Source organism: Rhinoderma darwinii, chromosome 11, assembly GCF_050947455.1.
Source record: "Rhinoderma darwinii isolate aRhiDar2 chromosome 11, aRhiDar2.hap1, whole genome shotgun sequence".
Taxonomy (NCBI): domain Eukaryota; kingdom Metazoa; phylum Chordata; class Amphibia; order Anura; family Rhinodermatidae; genus Rhinoderma; species Rhinoderma darwinii.
The window spans coordinates 18,644,640-18,670,913 of NC_134697.1; the positions used below are offsets into that span (position 1 = coordinate 18,644,640).

At 37.7% G+C, this 26,274-nt stretch overlaps 1 long non-coding RNA gene across 1 annotated transcript in view; it reads right to left on the reverse strand.

Moving 5' to 3' along the window:
* The window catches only part of LOC142664118 (uncharacterized), a 73,534-nt gene that overhangs the window by 45,787 nt on the left and 1,473 nt on the right, over positions 1-26,274 (reverse strand). Inside the window, exon 2 of the long non-coding RNA XR_012851203.1 lies at positions 12,603-12,734. This is a non-coding gene — a long non-coding RNA (uncharacterized LOC142664118). The remainder of the gene's footprint in view (positions 1-12,602; positions 12,735-26,274) is intronic.

The following is a 26,274-nucleotide window of genomic DNA, read 5'->3' on the forward strand; positions in this document are numbered from 1 at the left end:
GGACCATAACATCCGGTGCCTGGAGGCAGCTGAAGCAGCTGATCGGTGCGGGGTCCGGGTGTCCAACCCGCACCGATGATATACTGATGACCTATCCGGTGAATAGGTCATCAGTTGTCCTGTAGTGGACAACCCCTTTAAATGATGAAATATTAGAGAATTTGCAGTATTAGTTAGAAGACCTTCAGACACACTAATAATAGCTTTCTGTCTGTAATAGAGTCTATTTTATCAAAAGTGCACAATATCGCAGAGTTGGCACATAGACTTTATACTATCTATTTATCTATCTCTCTATCTATCCATCTATTCGGGTAGCAGAATACACTTAGAATATTATTTGACAAAGAATAATCGAAATGTCACAAAATAACTGATAAATGTCTCATCTAACATGTCATCATGCAACATTTCACCCTCTTAAAAAGACCCTTTTGTAATCTGGTTGAAAGTATTTTGGAGTAGAATATGTTGCATATCCTTTATAACTGGGACATATGCCATTTTGGACAATATTGTTAAATATAAAACTGTCGACCAAGTGCTAAAGGGATAAAAAAATAAAGCCCAATCATTATGTAAATATGGCACATATGTGTACACCATTTTGCCCCAATTTTACTCTTAAACATTGGCTACATAATATTTTATAAATGATCCCCTTTGTGTCTGACTTCACACCCATCTTGGCACATAAGTATTCTGTATTGGGAATCATATTGGGGATGATAACTCTTGAGGAGACCAGGCGATGAAAAAACAAATTATTCAAACATGCCAGCCAGCGCCATATTCCAGAACCTACTCATGCAATCAATGATTATTTTCTATTATACCTGCACATTTTATTTGTTATAAGTATAAAAAAAATCTACAATGACTATTGATCATCATTTCCAGTTAGCAATATATGCCAGTGTGTATTGAGTTTCGAGGCCCACTTGAAAACCATAAGTTAAACACAAAAAATATAGATAAAGATCACTTACAAATTATAGTAAAATGATGGGATGACACAGTCGGATTTTATGCGATAGTTGCAAGGTCACTTGCAATTTATATTTCTTAGGGAAACATTGGGATTAAGCCATCGTTACGATAATCCCACAAAAAAGATAAGCAGAAGTCATGATTTTAGTTTCAACAGTCTCAAGCTCAAGAGACTCTTATGTGTGAAAATCCCAGATGATTTGAGTTCCTAGTACATAATTGGCAGATTTGGGTTAATTAGTGGGTACATCTAGTAGGGTTACTGAAAGGGAACGGTCCAACATAGCAGCACCCGCATGCAGCCAAAACCCTGCTCCCTTGCAGTGGCCAATGGCCAAATGATTTTGCTGAGTAGTATAGGCAAGTGAGCGGGGTTTTGGCCACATGTGGATGCCGCTACGTGGGACCAAATAATAAGTGCATATACCCATACACCCATGAAAAACTTAGGGTATAATCACATAATGTGTTGAGTTTCAGTTTCCACAGGATTGGGGTTTAACTATGTGGCAGAACACTGCAAGAACTTTTGGCAACCTTCTGCCTGTGAACTAAACCTAAAGGCTTTCAGCTCTGGAGGAAAGCAGGCATCCACTGAAAGCAAATTTCTTAGTCAGAGGCACCGTAGGGAACATGAGCAATTATACCGCACCTTCCCCACAAATTACAGGTAATTGTGGCGGCACCAGTGAGACCTTCACTATCTGTAATCAGTTTTACTCAGGGTCCCCCCACAATTTGAGACGAAGTTGTCAGTATTTTGGAAACTACATTAAACATAATATTACTGTTTATATTGTACATAATAAGCATCAATAATTGGGACATGTAGTAAATCTAGTAAGCAAATTATAAATATATAGAATAGTATTGTTGTCGTGATTGTTGTAGTTTGTGTGAATATCTTGGAGAGGACTACCATCTAGTGGTGACTAGTAGTACTGCAACCTTGATCCATCCACTAGTGGCTTTAGTACAGGGGTTTCACATACACAAAATTTGAAGTTGACGGGACAAATTACTTTCAAATTTGATACAATACAAAATTATTGTTATTCAATTAGTTATGTGAACTACTATTACAATACTACATTACTATAATAATACTACATTACTATAACACTACTACATTAATATAATTCTACATTACTATAACAATACTACATTACTATAACACTACTACATTACTATAACACTACTACATTACTATAATAATACTACATTACTATAATACTACATTACTATATAACTACATTACTATAACTATACTACATTACTATAATACTACATTTCTATAACAATACTACATTACTATAATAATACTACATTACATTACTATAACACTACTTTACTATAATACTACATTACTATAATACTAATTACTATAATACTACATTACTGTAACAATACTGCATTACTATAATACTACATTACTATAACAATACTACATTACTATAATACTACATTACTATAACAATACTACAGTACTATAACACTACTACATTACCATAACAATACTACATTACTATAACAAGACTACATTACTATAATAATACTACATTACTATAATACTACATTACTATAATAATACTACATTACTATACTACATTACTGTAACAATACTACAGTACTATAATACTACATTACTATAATACTACATTACTATAACAATACTACATTACTATAATACTACATTACTGTAACAATACCACATTACTATAATACTACATTACTATAACAATACTACATTACTATAATACTACATTACTATAACAATACTACATTACTATAATACTACATTACTGTAATACTACATTACTATAATAACACTACATTACTATAATACTACATTACTATAATACTACATTACTATAACAATACTACATTACTATAATACTACATTACTGTAACAATACTACATTACTATAATACTACAGTACTATAACACTACTACATTACCATAACAATACTACATTACTATAACAATACTACATTACTATAACACTACATTACTATAACAATACTACATTAATATAACAAAATTATTGTTATTCAATTAGTTATGTGAACTACTATTACAATACTACATTACTATAATAATACTACATTACTATAACACTACTACATTAATATAATTCTACATTACTATAACAATACTACATTACTATAACACTACTACATTACTATAACACTACTACATTACTATAATACTACATTACTATAACTATACTACATTACTATAATACTACATTTCTATAACAATACTACATTACTATAATAATACTACATTACATTACTATAACACTACTTTACTATAATACTACATTACTATAACAATACTACATTACTATAATACTACATTACTGTAACAATACTGCATTACTATAATACTACATTACTATAAAAATACTACATTACTATAACAATACTACATTACTATAATACTACATTACTATAACAATACTACAGTACTATAACACTACTACATTACCATAACAATACTACATTACTATAACAAGACTACATTACTATAATAATACTACATTACTATAATACTACATTACTATAATAATACTACATTACTATACTACATTACTGTAACAATACTACATTACTATAATACTACATTACTATAATACTACATTACTATAATACTACATTACTGTAACAATACCACATTACTATAATACTACATTACTATAACAATACTACATTACTATAATACTACATTACTATAACAATACTACATTACTATAATACTACATTACTGTAATACTACTACATTACTATAACACTACATTACTATAATACTACATTACTATAACAATACCACATTACTATAATACTACATTACTGTAACACTACTACATTACTATAACACTACTACATTACTATAATAATACTACATTACTATAATACTACATTACTATAACTATACTACATTACTATAATACTACATTTCTATAACAATACTACATTACTATAATAATACTACATTACATTACTATAACACTACTTTACTATAATACTACATTACTATAATACTACATTACTATAACAATACTACATTACTATAATACTACATTACTGTAACAATACTGCATTACTATAATACTACATTACTATAAAAATACTACATTACTATAACAATACTACATTACTATAATACTACATTACTATAACAATACTACAGTACTATAACACTACTACATTACCATAACAATACTACATTACTATAACAAGACTACATTACTATAATAATACTACATTACTATAATACTACATTACTATAATAATACTACATTACTATACTACATTACTGTAACAATACTACATTACTATAATACTACATTACTGTAACAATACCACATTACTATAATACTACATTACTATAACAATACTACATTACTATAATACTACATTACTATAACAATACTACATTACTATAATACTACATTACTGTAATACTACTACATTACTATAACACTACATTACTATAATACTACATTACTATAACAATACTACATTACTATAATACTACATTACTGTAACAATACTACATTATTATAATACTACAGTACTATAACACTACTACATTACCATAACAATACTACATTACTATAACAATACTACATTACTATAACACTACATTACTATAACAATACTACATTAATATAACAATACTACATTACTATAATACTACATTACTATAATACTACATTACTATAATAATACTACATTACTATAATACTACATGACTATAATAATACTACATTACTATTACACTACATTACTATTACACTACTACATTACGATAATTCTACATTACTATAATACTACATTACTATAACAAGACTACATTACTATAATAATACTACATTACTATAATACTACAATACTATAATACTACATTACTATAACAATACCACATTACTATAATAATACTACATTACTATAATAACACTACTACATTACTATAATACTACATTACTATAACACGACTACATTACTATAATACTACATTACTATAACAAGACTACATTACTATAATACTACATTACTATAATACTACAATACTATAATACTACATTACTATAATACTACATTACTATAACAATACTACATTACTAGAATGTTACATTACTATAATACTACATTACTATAACAATACTACATTACTATAATACTACATTACTATAATACTACATTACTATAACACTACATTACTATAACAATACTACATTACTATAACAATACTACATTACTATAACAATACTACATTACTATAATACTACATTACTATAACAATACTACATTACTATAATACTACATTACTATAACAATACTACAGTACTATAACACTACTACATTACCATAACAATACTACATTACTATAACAAGACTACATTACTATAATAATACTACATTACTATAATACTACATTACTATAACATTACTACATTACTATACTACATTACTGTAACAATACTACATTACTATAATACTACATTACTATAATACTACATTACTATAACAATACTACATTACTATAATACTACATTACTGTAACAATACCACATTACTATAATACTACATTACTATAACAATACTACATTACTATAATACTACATTACTATAACAATACTACATTACTATAATACTACATTACTGTAATACTACTACATTACTATAACACTACATTACTATAATACTACATTACTATAATACTACATTACTATAACAATACTACATTACTATAATACTACATTACTGTAACAATACTACATTACTATAATACTACAGTACTATAACACTACTACATTACCATAACAATACTACATTACTATAACAATACTACATTACTATAACACTACATTACTATAACAATACTACATTAATATAACAATACTACATTACTATAATACTACATTACTATAACACTACTACATTACTATAATACTACATTACTATAATACTACATTACTATAACAAGACTACATGACTATAATAATACTACATTACTATAATACTACATGACTATAATAATACTACATTACTATTACACTACATTACTATTACACTACTACATTACGATAATTCTACATTACTATAATACTACATTACTATAACAAGACTACATTACTATAATAATACTACATTACTATAATAACACTACTACATTACTATAATACTACATTACTATAACACGACTACATTACTATAATACTACATTACTATAACAAGACTACATTACTATAATACTACATTACTATAATACTACAATACTATAATACTACATTACTATAACAATACTACATTACTAGAATGTTACATTACTATAATACTACATTACTATAACAATACTACATTACTATAATACTACATTACTATAATACTACATTACTATAACACTACATTACTATAACAATACTACATTACTATAATACTACATTACTATAACAATACTACATTACTATAACAATACTACATTACTATAACAATACTACATTACTATAATACTACATTACTATAACAATACTACATTACTATAATAATACTACATTACTATAACAATACTACATTACTGTAACAATACTACATTACTATAATACTACATTACTATAACACTACATTACTATAATACTACATTACTATAACAATACTACATTACTATAATAATACTACATTACTATAATACTACATTACTATAACATTGCTACATTACTATAATAACAATACTACATTACTATAATACTACATTACTATAACAATACTACATTACTATAACAATACTACATTACTATAATACTACATTACTATAACAATACTACATTACTATAACACTACATTACTATAACAATACTACATTACTATAACAACACTACTATAATACTACATTACTATAATACTGCATTACTATAACAATACTACATTACTATAATAATACTACATTACTATAATACTACATTACTATAACATTGCTACATTACTATAATACTACATTACTATAATAACAATACTACATTACTATAATACTACATTACTATAACAATACTACATTACTATAACAATACTACATTACTATAATACTACATTACTATAACAATACTACATTACTATAATACTACATTACTATAATAACAATACTACAATACTATAATACTACATTACTATAACAATACTACATTACTATAATACTACATTACTATAATACTGCATTACTATAACAATACTACATTACTATAATACTACATTACTATAATACTACATTACTATAACACTACATTACTATAAGGCTGGGTTCACACGTGGCGGAATTTCACTTAAATTCCGCTGCGGACACTCCGCAGCGTTAATCCGCAGCGGAGCCGTTTATCCATTGACTTACACTTTAATTTAGCAGTGTTCGTTTAGACAAGGCGTAAAATTCCGCTGCGGAGCATAGGCTGCGGAGCGGAATTTGGTGTCCGCAGCATGCTCTGTCTGTTGCGGAGCAGTGGCGGACTCATGGCGGAATTTCTCCATTGACTTCAATGGAGATTCTAATTTCCGCAATGAAGTCCGCAGCTGTCATGCACATGTTATGTGTGCTGCGGATCCGTCTTGCTTTTTTAACTTGACATTTCTTCATTCTGGCTGGACCTATGTATTTCTAGGTCTACAGCCAGACTGAGGAAGTCAATGGGGCTCCCGTAATGACGGGAGCGTTGCTAGGAGACGTCAGTAAATAGTCACTGTCCAGGGTGCTGAAAGAGTTAAGCGATCGGCAGTAACTGTTTCTGCACCCGGGACAGTGACTACCGATCCCAATATACATCTATCTGTAAAAAAAAATGAAGTTCATACTTACCGAGAACTCCCTGCTTCTGTCTCCAGTCCGGCCTCCCAGGATGACGTTTCAGTCTAAGTGACGGCTGCAGCCAATCACAGGCTAATAACAGGCTGCAGCGGTCACATGGACTGCCGCGTCATCCAGGGAGGTCGGGCTGGATGCCGAAGGAGGGACGCGTCACCAAGACAACGGGCGGTAAGTATGAATTTCTTTGACTTTCACAAGGGAAAGTGCTGTCCCTTCTCTCTATCCTGCACTGATAGGGAGAAGGGAAGTACTTTTACCGCAGTCCGCAGCAGCTAGTCCGCATCAATTTACTGCACATTTTGTGCAGATCCGCAGCAGAATCTGCAACGCAGATTCTGTGCGGCATTGATGCGGACAGTTGCGGAGGAAATCCGCCACGTGTGGTCATGCCCTAATACTACATTACTATAACAATACTACATTACTATAATACTACATTACTATAATACTACATTACTATAACACTACATTACTATAACAATACTACATTACTATAATACTACATTACTATAACATTACTACATTACTATAATACTACATTACTATAACACTACATTACTATAACAATACTACATTACAATAATACTACACTACTATAATACTACATTACTATAATACTACATTACTATAATACTACATTACTATAATACTGCATTACTATAACAATACTACATTACTATAATAATACTACATTACTATAATACTACATTACTATAACATTGCTACATTACTATAATACTACATTACTATAATAACAATACTACATTACTATAATACTACATTACTATAACAGTACTACATTACTATAATACTACATTACTATAATAACAATACTATAATACTATAATACTAAATTACTATAATACTACATTACTATAACAATACTACATTACTATAATACTACATTACTATAATACTACATTACTATAACAATACTACATTACTATAATACTACATTACTATAATACTACATTACTATAATACTATAATACTAAATTACTATAATACTACATTACTATAACAATACTACATTACTATAATACTACACTACTATAATACTACATTACTATAATACTACATTACTATAACAATACTACATTACTATAATACTACACTACTATAATACTACATTACTATAATACTACATTACTATAATACTACATTACTATAACAATACTACATTACTATAATACTGCATTACTATAATACTACATTACTACAACACTACATTACTATAATAACAATACTACATTACTATAATACTACATTACTATAATAATACTACATTACTATAATACTACATTACTATAATAATACTACATTACTATGATACGACATTACTATAATAACACTACATTACTATAATAACAATATTACATTACTATAATACTACATTAATATAATAACAATACTACATTACTATAATACTACATTACTATAATACTACATTACTATAATAATACTACATTACTATAATACCACATTACTATAATACTACATTACTATAACACTACATTACTATAATAATACTACATTACTATAATAATACTACATTACTATAATACTACATTACTATAATAATACTACATTACTATAATACCACATTACTATGATACGACATTTCTATAATATTACATTACTATAATACTAAATTACTATAATAATACTACATTACTATAATACTACATTACTATAATAACACTACATTACTATAACACTACATTACTATAACAATACTACATTACTATAATACTACATTACTATAACCATACTACATTACTATAACAATACTCCATTACTATAATACTACATTACTATAATAACACTACATTACTATAACCATACTCCATTACTATAATACTACATTACTATAAAACTACATTACTATAACAATACTACATTACTGTAACAATACTACATTACTATAATACTACATTACTATAATACTACATTACTATAACACTACATTACTATAATAATACTACATTACTATAATACTACATTACTATAATACTACATTACTATAATACTACATTACTATAACAATACTACATTACAATAATACTACACTACTATAATACTACATTACTATAATACTACATTACTATAATACTGCATTACTATAACAATACTACATTACTATAATACTACATTACTATAACATTGCTACATTACTATAATACTACATTACTATAATAACAATACTACATTACTATAATACTACATTACTATAACAATACTACATTACTATAACAATACTACATTACTATAATACTACATTACTATAACAATACTACATTACTATAACAATACTATAATACTACATTACTATAACAATACTACATTACTATAATACTACACTACTATAATACTACATTACTATAATACTACATTACTATAACAATACTACATTACTATAATACTACACTACTATAATACTACATTACTATAATACTACATTACTATAACAATGCTACATTACTATAATACTACATTACTATAATACTACATTACTATAATACTGCATTACTATAATACTACATTACTACAACACTACATTACTATAATAACAATACTACATTACTATAATACTACATTACTATAATAATACTACATTACTATAATACTACATTACTATAATAATACTACATTACTATAATACCACATTACTATAATAACACTACATTACTATAATAACAATACTACATTACTATAATACTACATTAATATAATAACAATACTACATTACTATAATACTACATTACTATAATAATACTACATTACTATAATACCACATTACTATAATACTACATTACTATAACACTACATTACTATAATAATACTACATTACTATAATAATACTACATTACTATAATACTACATTACTATAATAATACTACATTACTATAATACCACATTACTATGATACGACATTTCTATAATATTACATTACTATAATACTAAATTACTATAATAATACTACATTACTATAATACTACATTACCATAATAACACTACATTACTATAATACTACATTACTATAACAATACTACATTACTATAACCATACTACATTACTATAACAATACTCCATTACTATAATACTACATTACTATAATAACACTACATTACTATAACCATACTCCATTACTATAATACTACATTACTATAACCATACTCCATTACTATAATACTACATTACTATAATACTACATTACTATAACACTACATTACTATAACAATACTACATTACTATAATACTACATTACTGTAACAATACTACATTACTATAATACTACATTACTGTAACAATACTACATTACTATAACACTACATTACTATAACAATACTACATTACTATAATAATACTACATTACTATAATACTACATTACATTACTATAATAATACTACATTACAATAATACTACATTACTATAACAATACTACATTACAATAATACTACACTACTATAATACTACATTACTATAATACTACATTAATATAATACTACATTACTATAATACTGCATTACTATAACAATACTACATTACTATAATAATACTACATTACTATAATACTACATTACTATAACATTGCTACATTACTATAATACTACATTACTATAATAACAATACTACATTACTATAATACTACATTACTATAACAATACTTCATTACTATAACAATACTACATTACTATAATACTACATTACTATAATAACAATACTATAATACTATAATACTACATTACTATAACAATACTACATTACTATAATACTGCATTACTATAATACTACATTACTACAACACTACATTACTATAATAACAATACTACATTACTATAATACTACATTACTATAATAATACTACATTACTATAATAATACTACATTACTATAATACCACATTACTATGATACGACATTACTATAATAACACTACATTACTATAATAACAATACTACATTACTATAATACTACATTAATATAATAACAATACTACATTACTATAATACTACATTACTATAATACTACATTACTATAATAATACTACATTACTATAATACTACATTACTATAACACTACATTACTATAATAATACTACATTACTATAATGATACTACATTACTATAATACTACATTACTATAATAATACTACATTACTATAATACCACATTACTATGATACGACATTTCTATAATATTACATTACTATAATACTAAATTACTATAATAATACTACATTACTATAATACTACATTACCATAATAACACTACATTACTATAACACTACATTACTATAATAACACTACATTACTATAATACTACATTACTATAATACTACATTACTATAACCATACTACATTACTATAACAATACTCCATTACTATAATACTACATTACTATAATACTACATTACTATAATAACACTACATTACTATAACCATACTCCATTACTATAATACTACATTACTATAATACTACATTACTATAACCATACTCCATTACTATAATACTACATTACTATAATACTACATTACTATAACAATACTACATTACTATAATACTACATTACTGTAACAATACTACATTACTATAATACTACATTACTGTAACAATACTACATTACTATAACACTACATTACTATAACAATACTACATTACTATAATAATACTACATTACTATAATACTATATTACTATAATATATTACTATAATACTACATTACTATAATAACACCGTTAGGTTTAAACTTACCAGAAATTTGCGAGTTTACTCCATGTGCTTATTTTAACAATCCAGTTTAAGTGTCGGTAAATGCAGTTTGGCGGCTCAGTTGGCAGCGTTTGTCAGACACAAGAATGTCAAGATTGGGCAGTTTAAGTTTTTCTTTATTATAATGATATTAGTAAAAATACAAATCAGTAAGCATACATTGCAAGACAACATATAATATATCCATTTATTTAAGGAATCTTTAACACCAATTTCCTTCCTATACACTTTTAATCTATAAAGGGGTTATGGGAATCGGACTCTTGTCCCCGAACCAACCCAATACTTTTTAAACTATCAAAATACACCCTTTCCACATAATAAGGATCCATTGGGACCTCTAAACCCACCCTTAAAAAATTGTCCACCCATTTAACTAGACTTTTTCTTTTCTCTATATATTATCATCATCCCCTTTATATTTTAATTCTAGTGAGTCCCATTAGGATATCCCCCCTCACAGTAACATACAGCAGGAAACAAACATCAAATATACGTCCCCCTAATAAAGATCCCACTACAGGTACACTCGTATGAAGCGTCCTTGTCTATCTTACCATATTGCAACCTTTTTTTTTTATTATTATCCCATCACCAAACAAAACAACAACAAAAAAGTAGACACAAAAACAACATAAGGGCATGACCAGACGTGGCGTATTTCTTCCGCCACTGTCCGCATCAATGCCGCAAAGAATCTGCGTTGCAGATTCTGTTGCGGCTCTGCCTAAAATGGGCATTGAATTCATGCGGACTAGCCGTTGCGTATTGAGGGGAAGAGGGCTTCCCTTCTCTCTATCAGTGCAGGATAGAGAGAAGGGACAGCCCTTTCCCTAGTAAAAGTAAAAAGAAATTCATACTTACCCGGCCGTTGTCTTGGTGACACGTCCCTCTTTCGCCATCCAGCCCGACCTACCTGGATGACGCGGCAGTCCATGTGACCGCTGCAGCCTGTGATTGGCCTGTGATTGGCTGCAGCCTGTGATTGGCCTGTGATTGGCTGCAGCCTGTGATTGGCCTGTGATTGGCTGCAGCCGTCACTTGGACTGAAACGTCATCCCGGGAGGCCGGACTGGAGGAAGAAGCAGGGAGTTCTCGGTAAGTAGGAACTTCTATTTTTTATACAGGTTGATGTATATTGTGATCGGAAGTCACTGTCCAGGGTGCTGAAACAGTTACTGCCGATCGCTTAACTCTTTCAGCACCCTGGACAGTGACTATTTACTGACGTCGCCTAGCAACGCTCCCATAATTAGGGGGGCACACACGTAGTCACCCGTAATTACGGGAGCCCCATTGACTTCCTCAGTCTGGCTGTAGACCTAGAAATACATAGGTCCAGCCAGAATGAAGAAATGTCATGTTAGTAAAACCAATACGCTCCGCAGCACACATAACATCTGCGGACTTCATTGCGGAATTTCGACTCTCCATTGAAGTCAATGGAGAAATTCCGCAAAGAGTCCGCTTAAGTCCGCTACACGTCCGCAACAACCAGTGTATGCTGCGGACACCAAATTCCGCACCGCAGCCTATGCTCCGCAGCGGAATTGTCCGCAATGTCTAAATGAACCCAACCACAAAACTGTGGAAAGCAATGGTGAAACGTGTCCACAGCGGAATTCCAGAGCAATTCCGCCACGTCTGGCCATGCCCTAAAAAACACAACATATCCATCTCTCTCCCCTCCCCCCCAGCCCTCCACGAATGAATACATTCAACCCAGGGGCGTAACTAGGAAAGACTGGGCCCCATAGCAAACTTTTGACTGGGGCCCCCCTCCCCTGGGTGTCACACAACCCCCCATTTGTAGATAGTGCCTTTTTTACAGCCCCCCCCTGTAGATAACGCCATACAGCTCCCTCTGTAGATGGCGCCATAGAGGGGGCTGTATGGCGTTATCTACAGAGGGGGCTGTATGGCGTTATCTACAGGGGGGGGCTGTATGGCGCTATCCACAGGGGGACTGTATGGCGTTATCTACAGAGGGGGCTGTATGGCGTTATCTACAGGGGGGCTGTATGGCACTATCCACAGGGCGGCTGTATGGCGTTCTCTACAGAGGGGGCTGTATGGCGTTATCTACAGAGGGGGCTGTATGGTGCTATCTACAGGGGGCTGTATGGCGTTATCTACAGGGGGCTGTATGGCGCTATCCACAGGGGGGCTGTATGGCATTCTCTACAGAGGGGGCTGTATGGCGTTCTCTACAGAAGGGGCAGTATGGCGTTATCTACAGGGGGGACTGTATGGAGTTATCTACAGGGGGGACTGTATGGCATTATCTACAGGGGGTCTGTATGGCGTTATCTACAGGGGATCCGTATGGCGTTCCCTACAGGGGGGTCTGTAGGGAACGCCATACAGCTCCCCCTGTAGGGAACGCCATACAGCCCCCCCCTGTAGGGTACGCCATACAGCCCCCCCTGTAGGGAACGCCATACAGCCCCCCCTGTAGGGAACGCCATACAGCCCCCCCTGTAGGGAACGCCATACAGCCCCCCCCTGTAGGGAACGCCATACAGCCCCCCCTGTAGGGAATGCCATACAGCCCCCCCTGTAGGGAATGCCATACAGCCCCCCCTGTAGGGAACGCCATACAGCCCCCCCCCTGTAGGGAACGCCATACAGCCCCACCCTGTAGGGAACGGCATACAGCCCCCCCTGTAGGGAACGGCATACAGCCCCCCCTGTAGGGAACGCCATACAGCCCCCCCCTGTAGGGAACGCCATACAGCGTCCCCAACCCCCCAAAAAAATGCGACCTACAGTGTGAAAAGACAAAAGACATGTATCCCCTCTCCACAGTACAGGGGATACATGTGTGATCGCTGGCAGTGATAGGGAGAACTGGGGAACCTAAAGTCCCCTGAAGTTCTCCATGACTAACCTCTGACTTCCGGCGTCTGCGCAGCTCAATAAAAATGAAAGGAGCGCTGGTCACGCAAGCGCGACCGGCGCTCCATTCATTTCTACGGAGCTGCTGACACAGACCCCGGAAGTCCGAGGTTTGTGATGGAGAACTTCAGGGGACTTTCAGTCCCCCGTTCTCCCTATCACTGCCAGCGATCACACATGTATCCCCTGTCCTGTGGATAGGGGATACATGTCTTTTGTTTAGTGGCAGAGCGGGGAGATACCTCCCTGCTCTGCCGTAGGGTTCAGTGGCGTCGCGCTGTAGCAGCCATAGCGGCTGCTAGCGAAGCCTCCGGCCATGGTGGGGGCCCGTGCCGGCGGGCGACACGTGCCCCCTCATGCCGCGGGCCCCGTAGCAGCCACTACATCTACTATAGCGGTAGTTACGCCACTGATTCAACCTCCTATTGCAACCAACTTCCCCACAACTCCTCAAACTCTACCTTCCTACTGTTCGCTAGGTAGTCGATTTTTTCGTATTGTAGCATCCTCCTCGCATATTTCCTCCAGCAATTTCCCGTAGGTGGATCCTGCTTGATCCATTTAAACATAATGGTCTCACGCGCCCAATATAGCAGTTTCAATAGGACTTTTTTTTTAAATAATATCCCTTGTACCCTTAAGTCCATCATAACTCAATACGCAAATAACCGGATCCCAGGGGATGTCAACCCCATATCTCTCTACAATCTCTTTAAGGATATTCTCCCAGAATCTGTAATGACCGGGGGGTAGGGAAACGGACAAGTGAGCCCTAATCTACCCGCCACTCTGTCCCTGCCTACTTGCAACGACCCGCCCTAGGCGACGGGGTACAACTGGGCGGCGGTCCCTGCACTCAGTAAGTGCACGACAAACACGACAAACATACAAGGGAATACAAGCAAGGGAAAGGGGCAGTTGCCCACGGCAACACCGTGAGCAACCAGAGTGGTGAACGAGCCGAGTCAAGCCAGGAGTGTGCGAGGTACCAAACGAAGAGCAGAAGAGTAGTCAGTATGCCAGGGTCTGTATGGAGCAGGAACAAAATAGAAGGAGCTGTAGCTGGGCCAGGAAACTACACGAAAAAGAATAACAAGCAAGGAGGAACAGGAAATGCAGGTATAAATAGACAGAGGGCGGGAGCTAGCTGAGTCTGGCCAGGCTGCGATAGGCTCTCCCACTCCTAAGCCTGCCAGCCTGAGTGGTGGAAGCTGGAGTCAGTCTCAGGGATGTAGATTCAGGTGCTGACTGATTAATTAAGGGAGTTAACCCCGAAGCTGTGCCTGGCAGATCCTTTACAGTACCCCCCCTTTTATGAGGGGCCACCGGACCCTTTCTAAGTGGACCTGGCTTACTGGGGAAACGCAGGTGGAACCTCCTGACCAATACCCCAGCGTGAACATCCCGGGTACTGGAGGGAGCCTTGGACCATCTTGCTGTCCACAATCCTGGCCACCTCGAATTCCACCCCCTCAGGGGTGAGGACGGGAACAGGAGGTCTCCTCGAGGGAGCCAAGGACGGGGAGCAGCGTTTAAGGAGGGAGGCATGAATCACGTCGTGTATACGAAAAGACGGGGGTAACTCCAGCCGGAAGGAGACAGGATTGAGGACCTCAATGACCTTATACGGCCCAATAAACCGGGAAGCAAACTTCTTGGACGGAACCTTGAGACGCAAGTTCCTAGACGACAACCACACCAGATCCCCGACCATAAACAGGGGGTTAGCAGAACGTTTTCTATCAGCCTGAGTTTTTTGTACGCTCTGGGACGCCTCTAGGTTCTTCTGAACCTGGGCCCAGACTGTGCACAGTTCCCGATGAACGACCTCTACCTCGGGATTGTTGGAACTACCAGGTGAAACGGAGGAGAACCGTGGATTAAACCCAAAATTACAGAAAAAGGGAGAGACCCCTGACGAGTTACTGACCCGGTTATTAAGGGAAAATTCGGCGAGGGGAATGAATGAGACCCAATCATATTGACAGTCAGAGACAAAACACCTTAAGTATTGTTCTAGAGATTGATTAGTCCTCTCCGTTTGACCATTGGTTTCAGGATGGAAGGCAGAGGAGAAGGACAGATCAATCCCCAACTTCATACAGAAGGCTCTCCAAAACAATGAAACAAATTGTACCCCTCTGTCCGAAACAATATTGACAGGGACCCCATGGAGACGCAGGATGTGTTTGACAAACAAGGTAGCCAACGTCTTGGCGTTGGGTAGTTTCTTGAGGGGCACAAAGTGGCACATCTTACTGAAGCGGTCTACCACCACCCACACCACCGACTTGCCTTGGGATGGAGGCAAATCGGTGATAAAATACATGGAGATATGTGTCCAAGGTCTCTGGGGAATGGGCAACGAACGCAGTAAGCCCGCTGGTCGGGACCTGGGAGTCTTGGACCTAGCACAAACCTCACAAGCGGCGACGTAGGCCTTAACGTCTTTAGGCAACCCAGGCCACCAATAATTTCTGGTAATGAGGTGTTTGGTACCCAGGATGCCTGGATGACCAGATAGTGCGGAGTCATGATTTTCCCTAAGTACCCTTAGCCGGAATTGCAGGGGAACAAACAGCTTGTTCTCAGGAAGGTTCCCGGGAGCTGAACCTTGAGCAGCAGCAATTTCAGAGACTAAATCAGAATCGATCGAGGAAATGATTATACCTGGAGGCAAAATACAAGCAGGATCTTCCTCCGAAGGAGGGCTGGCCATGAAGCTACGCGACAGTGCATCAGCCTTAATATTTTTAGACCCAGCCCTATAGGTAACCAAAAAATTGAATCTGGTAAAAAATAACGCCCATCGAGCTTGTCTCGAGTTTAGCCTCCGGGCAGATTCTAGGAAAACCAGATTCTTGTGGTCGGTAAGGACCGTTACCTGGTGTCTAGCCCCCTCCAGGAAGTGGCGCCACTCTTCAAATGCCCATTTAATGGCTAAGAGTTCGCGGTTGCCAATATCATAGTTACTCTCAGTTGGCAAAAACTTCCTGGAGAAGTAGGCACAGGGGCGGAGATGGGTGAGGGACCTGGTACCCTGGGACAAGACAGCCCCCACTCCCACCTCAGATGCGTCAACTTCCACGATAAATGGCTCCATTTGGTTGGGCTGAACCAGCACCGGGGCCGAGATAAAGCACTTCTTAAGGACCTCAAAAGCCTGGACAGCCTCAGGAGGCCAGTGGAGGAGATCAGCACCTTTGCGAGTGAGGTCCGTAAGAGGCTTAGCGATGACCGAGAAGTTAGCAATAAATCTCCTGTAATAATTAGCGAACCCCAAAAAACACTGTAACGCCTTCAGGGAGGCAGGTTGGACCCATTCCGCCACAGCCTGAACCTTGGCGGGGTCCATGCGGAATTCATGAGGAGTGAGGATTTGACCCAAAAATGGTATCTCCTGTACCCCAAACACACATTTTTCGGTTTTGGCAAACAGTTTGTTTTCCCGAAGGACCTGGAGCACCTTCCTGACATGCTCAATGTGGGAGGACCAGTCCTTGGAAAACACCAGTATGTCATCAAGGTACACTACAAGAAATATCCCCAGGAAATTTCTCAAAATCTCATTTATGAAATTCTGGAAGACCGCAGGGGCATTACACAACCCAAAGGGCATGACGAGGTATTCGAAATGGCCTTCGGGCGTGTTAAACGCAGTCTTCCACTCATCCCCCTCTTTGATGCGAATAAGGTTATACGCCCCCCGTAGATCCAATTTAGAGAACCATTGGGCCCCCTGAACCTGATTAAAGAGATCAGGAATCAAAGGAAGGGGATACTGGTTCCTTACCGTGACCTTATTCAGGCTACGGTAGTCAATGCATGGCCTAAGACCACAATCCTTCTTCCCCACGAAGAAGAAGCCAGCACCTACCGGAGAAGAAGAGGGACGAATGTAACCCTTGGCTAGGGATTCCTGGATATACTCTCTCATGGCTTCACGTTCGGGACAAGAAAGATTAAATATCCTACCCTTAGGAAGCTTAGCTCCTGGTACCAATTCGATAGCGCAATCGTATTCTCTATGAGGAGGTAACACTTCGGAGGCCTCGCTAGAGAAAACATCAGCGAAGCTCTGAACAAACTCGGGTAGCGTATTCGCCTCCTCAGGGGGAGAAATAGTATTAACAGAAAAACATGACGTACGACATTCATTACCCCATTTGGTTAGCTCCCCAGTATTCCAGTCAAACGTGGGATTATGCAACTGCAACCAGGGAAGGCCTAGAACCAAATCGTACGATAATCTCTGCATCAACAGTACAGAGCATTGCTCCAAATGCATGGAGCCAACAAGGAGTTCAAAAACAGGGGTATGCTGTGTAAAATAACCATTAGCAAGAGGAGTGGAGTCGATACCCACTACCGGGACAAGTTTAGGCAAATCAATCAGAGGCATAGCAAGAGACATAGCAAATTCCACAGACATAATATTAGTAGAGGACCCTGAATCCACGAAGGCACTGCCGGTAGCAGACCTACCACCAAAAGAGACCTGAAAGGGAAGCAAGATCTTAGTACGTTTCCTATTTACTGGAAATACCTGTGCGCCCAAGTGACCTCCCCGATGATCACTTAGGCGCGGAAGTTCTCTGGCTGCATTCTTACGCTTAGGACAGTTGTTCACTTGATGCTTGTCATCTCCACAGTAGAAGCAGAGACCATTCTTCCTGCGGAATTCTCTACGTTGTTGGGGGGACACGGAGGCCCCGAGTTGCATAGGTATCTCTGAGTCTTTCCTGGAGGAACGAAGCAACGGAACTTCGGGAGGCATCATGGGGGAGTCGGAGGAGAAAACACATAAACGTTCATGTTGTCGTTCCCTGAGACGTCGGTCAAGTCGTACCGCTAAAGCCATAGCCTGGTCTAGGGAGTCAGAAGAGGGATAGCTAACTAGCAGGTCTTTCAGGGCATTCGACAGACCCAACCTAAACTGGCACCTTAAGGCAGGGTCATTCACCGAGAAGCTACGCACCACTTCCTAAAGTCAGAGCAATACTCCTCAACAGGTCTCTTACCCTGACGTAAGGTCACCAGCTGACTCTCGGCAAAGGCAGTCCTGTCAGTCTCGTCATAAATAAGTCCGAGAGCAGAAAAGAAACAATAAACGGAGGAAAGTTCAGGGGCGTCAGGAGCCAAGGAGAAGGCCCACTCTTGGGGCCCTTCCTGGAGCCGGGACATAATTATACCCACCCGCTGGCTCTCAGAACCTGAGGAATGAGGCTTTAAACGAAAGTAAAGCCTACAACTCTCCCGAAAGCAGAGAAAAGCCCTCCGGTCCCCTGAGAACCGGTCGGGCAACTTGAGGTGGGGTTCAAGAGGTGCGGTGAGGGGAACTACCAAGGTAGCATCAGGCTGGTTGACCCTCTGAGCCAGGGCCTGGACCTGTAGGGAGAGGCCCTGCATTTGCTGAGCCAGGGTCTCACGGGGGTCCATAGTGGTGTCAGGGACCAGGGTAGACTAGGTATGGGCTTGTTATTATGTAATGACCGGGGGGTAGGGAAACGGACAAGTGAGCCCTAATCTACCCGCCACTCTTTCCCTGCCTACTTGCAACGACCCGCCCTAGGCGACGGGGTACAACTGGGCGGCGGTCCCTGCACTCAGTAAGTGCACGACAAACACGACAAACATACAAGGGAATACAAGCAAGGGAAAGGGGCAGTTGCCCACGGCAACACCGTGAGCAACCAGAGTGGTGAACGAGCCGAGTCAAGCCAGGAGTGTGCGAGGTACCAAACAAAGAGCAGAAGAGTAGTCAGCAAGCCAGGGTCTGTATGGAGCAGGAACAAAATAGAAGGAGCTGTAGCTGGGCCAGGAAACCACACGAAAAATAACAAGCAAGGAGGAACAGGAAATGCAGGTATAAATAGACAGAGGGCGGGAGCTAGCTGAGTCTGGCCAGGCTGCGATAGGCTCTCCCACTCCTAAGCCTGCCAGCCTGAGTGGTGGAAGCTGGAGTCAGTCTCAGGGATGTAGATTCAGGTGCTGACTGATTAATTAAGGGAGTTAACCCCGAAGCTGTGCCTGGCAGATCCTTTACAGAATCTCTTTATTTGGGGACATGACCACAACATATGGATTACGTCTGCCTCTTCCCCTGCACATTTAGGACAGTTTTCTTTCCGATCTTTAAACATTTTAGCCGACCTATATGGTGAATAATGCGCCCTATTAACAAAGAAGAGTTGTGTGACCCTAAGCTGAGGTCCATGAGATAGTTTAGGAATATTTCCAAGTATTCTCTTCCATTGGAGCTCTCGTATCTTCCCCATATCTTGTTTCCATCTCACCTGAACAGGGATTATAATACTTTGACTCTTTTTATCACCCATTTCTTTATATATCTTTGAGAGTCTCCCTTTCCTACCACATTCCTCTATTCCCAACATCAACGTTACAAATGGGTTCTCCTCCAACTCCTTGGTCATTTCCCTCCATTTATGACCAAGTGCAGGTCTGAGCTGTAAGAACCATAATCCATCTTTCTCCTCAAGTCCATATTCCCTCGTTAGCTCATGGAACAGTTTTAGTCCTCCTTCTTTAAGGATCTGTCCTAATTTATATATCCCCTTCTGATTCCAAAATGTATACTCATTAGTAAAGTAATCATCTCCCATATTTGTACTCCTCAAATATAGGCGTACCACTATAGTAACCATCTGCTTCCAGTCTCTTAGCTACTACTTTCCATACCATAGTGAACATATACAAAGAGGGAATCTCAATCCTGTATCTTCTCCCCATTCCAGATTCCAGAATTTCAAGCATGTTATAATTCTGCCAGAATGGGAATCTATATCCTAGGGCCCTAACCCATGATCAGTTTTTGTATTAATAATCTTATTAACTTGCAGCAGCCAAAAAATAGTCTCTCATTGCTGAAATTGTCAAACCACCCCTATCAACCGGTTTCCTCAGCTGTTCAAGTTTTATTCTAGGACGTTTCCCCCTCTAAACTAACTCTGAGAACAAACTATCAAAAGTGCCAACCCAATCGGACAAAACATATAACATTTTAAGATCATTTTAATCAGCGACACCCTTGCAGCAAACCCTGTATCCAGTTTTTTCCATATCTGAACCTTCTCTCTTATGTATTTCAAGAGGACAGCCCCTTCTTAGATAATGCCACAGTGCCCTCTATAGATATTGCCAGTGCCCTCTATAGATAGTGCCACAGTGCCCTCTATAGATATTGCCACAGTGCCCTCTATAGATATTGCCACAGTGCCTTCTGTAGATACTGCCACAGTGCCCTCTGTAGATAATGCCACAGTGCCCTTTATAGATACTACCACAGTGCCCTCTGTAGATAGTGCCACAGTGCCCTCTGTAGATAATGCCACAGTGCCCTCTGTAGATAGTGCCACAGTGCCCTCTGTAGATAGTGCCACAGTGCCCTTTATAGATAATGCCACACTGCCCCCTGTAGATAATGCCACACTGCCCTCTGTAGATAATGCCACAGTGCCCTCTGTAGATAGTGCCACAGTGCCCTCTGTAGATAATGCCACAGTGCCCTCTGTAGATAGTGCCACAGTGCCCTCTGTAGATAATGAAACAGTGCCCTCTGTAGATACTACCACAGTACACTCTGTAGATAATGCCAGTGCCCTCTGTAGATATTACCACAGTGCCCCCTGTAGATACTAGCACAGTGCCCTCTGTAGATAATGCCACAGTGCCCTCTGTACATAATGCCACAGTGCCCTCTGTAGATAATGCCACAGTGCCCTCTGTAGATAATGCCACAGTGCCCTCTGTAGATACTACCACAGTACACTCTGTAGATAATGCCACAGTGCCCTCTGTAGATAGCGCCACCCCCCCCTGTAGATAGTGCCATTGGGACACCCTCTAGGAGTGGAATCCCCAGCCAGAGCATAGGCCAAGGATTCCGCTCCTAGATGGAACCCTTGATGTCATTGTCCATATGTAGACAGTGATGTCAGGAGTTACTCCTGGAGCGGAAATCCCCTGCCAGAGCGTCAGCAACGGGGATTCCTCTCCAGGAGTAGCCACTGACGTCACTGTCCATATATGGAAAGTGACATCAAGGGCTTCCCCGGGCACAGCGCTTAAAGTAGCACTGTGCCCGGGGAGTCCTGGGCATGCGGAGGAGCTCCCTCTGCTCCTCCGCTCTGAACTAATGCTGAAGGAGGGAGCTAACGGTTCCTTGCTTCAGCATTGGGCTCAACTGTATCTGTGTCCTGAGGACGCAGATACAGTTGACAGCGGGACATACCCCCGGCCCGCCTGGGACAGTAGGACACCGCCCAGAATCCGAGACTGTCCCGCTGAATCTGGGACGGTTGGGAGGTATGGCCCGGGGTGATTGTAGCGCTATCTACGGGAGGAGGGGGCAATATCTAAAGGGAGGGTCGCACTATCTACAGGGGGCTGTGTGGCCATTGCTCACCTATCACCAACTGACTGCACTTCTTCATGACGTCACGAAGAAGCGCCGGTGCATTGCTCCTGCGGCCTGCTCTCCCGAGGGAGCTACAGTGCCCCGCGGGCCGTGTGCTTGAGATCACTGCTTTAGAATATAGTATTGCTTTGTATTTTGGTGGTCAGCATTTTTTGGGTCAACATAGCTGTATGAGGCTTTGTTATGTGCAGGACTAGTTGCACTTTATTTAGGTGGCCATATTTGGTACTGTTTATTTAAATGATATTAAATCATCATAAAAAAATTATCTACCTAAACAATTCCACTCCAATTATTTATTATGTTTTTTTATACAGTACACTGATCATCATAAATTATGTTATACATTTATTATACTAGTTGTTGTGGTTATGGGAATACCAACTATGTCTATATTATGTTGTGACTTGGGACTTATAGTTAATACAATTTTTAAAAAAATGTGTTTGTGTGTTTTTTTTTTACTGATATATTTTTTTTAAATCACAAATGTTGATTGTTTTGCTATAATGTACTGTGATATATTTGTATGCCAGTACATCAGCCACTGTACTAAGGGTATGTTCACACGCACTGTTTTCAGATTTAATTAGGGCGTTTTACGCCTCAAATTACGCCTGAAAAAACGCCCCTTATACGCTTACAAACATCTGCCCATTGCTTTCAATGGGTTTTACGGTGTTCTGTTTCCACGAGCCTTTATTTTATGCGTCGCTCTCAAAAGACGGCGCGTAAAATGACGGCTCGTCAAAAGAAGTGCAGGACAGTTCTTGGGACTTTTTGGAGCCGTTTTTCACTGACTCCATTGAAAAACAGCTCCAAAAACGGCCATAAAATATGCAGCGAAAAACGCGAGTAGTTAAAGAGGCTCTGTCACCAGATTCTCAAACCCCTATCTCCTATTGCATGTGATCGGCGCTGCAATGTAGATAACAGTAACGTGTTTTTAAAAAAAAAACATTCATTTTTGGCCAAGTTATGACCATTTTATATTTATGCAAATGAGCTTTCAAATGGACAACTGGGCGTTTTTTTTTCGTTATGTCCAACTGGGCGTGTATTGTGTTTTTAACTGGCCGTGTTTATGTGTATGACGCTGACCAATCCGTGACCAGTCAGCGTCATACACTCCTCAATATCTGCACACTCCTCTCCTGAAATATTCTGTGCTGCTGTGAACTCTGCTCTTACCATTACGTAGCTCTCAGTCTGTTACCTCTCCTCCACTCCTGTCCTCAATAACACCTTCACATGATTGGCAAGTCACCACCCCGCACAAGATCCTACTGCACGGCTGACAGCCGTCAGCTGTATAGCTAACAGCACGGTTGTGTTGGAAGCGCGCCCTGCTGTGTCTCACTTAGCAGCTGGGTGTGTTCCCCTCATCTAGCTGCTACGTTCTATCCTGCGGTCTTCACAGTGCTGCTACCCCGTTTACCTACGGGAGCAGAACGCGGCTCATGAAATACTCTGTGCTGCCTTAAACTCTGTGGACAGGTCAGGATCCTGTTTTTTTTAAATGCTGCTGGGGAACTCGCTCGATCCACTATATAAGGCTGCGCCTCCATCCTCTTCTGCCCCAGTCACTTATTCCCAAGCACTGTAAACTTTCAGATTGGTTGCGCTGTGAATATTCGGAGAACGTGATTGGTTTATGTGCAGGGTAATGAACATACAGACAAACAGTAGAAGACTGAATTCAATGAAATGCTCAGCCCTTAAAAACACAATACGCGCCCAGTTGGACAAAACGAAAAAAAAAAAACGCCCAGTTGTCCATTTCAAAGCTCATTTGCATAAATATAAAATAGCTCATAACTTGGCCAAAAATGAACGTTTTTAAAAAAAACAAAAAACGTTACTGTTATCTACATTGTAGCGCCGATCACATGCAATAGGAGATAGGGATTTAATAATCTGGTGACAGAGCCTCTTTAAAAAAACGTCTGAAAATCAGGAGCTGTTTTCAGACCTTTTCAGTCACTGCGTGTGAACATACCCTAATAGTACACAGGCAGTTGTTAGTACATATCTAAGTTCCTGGCAATATGGGTCAGACAGCCCCGGGTCCTTCATTGGTTGTATACCTCTGACAATGTGATGTGAACAGAGTCTTACGGTTTAACTAGTCTGGGTGCCAAAAGCAACCAATCCCAATGTAACTTCCATTTTTCCAGAGCAGTCTAAGAAAAGAAAACTGCCCTGTAATTGGTTGCTATTGGCAACAGGGTCAGTTTTCCATTAGACAGTTTTGATGACTGAGGCGACATCCCTGCAGGAGTTGTACTGGCAGCCATATTAATAGTCATCCAAACTTCA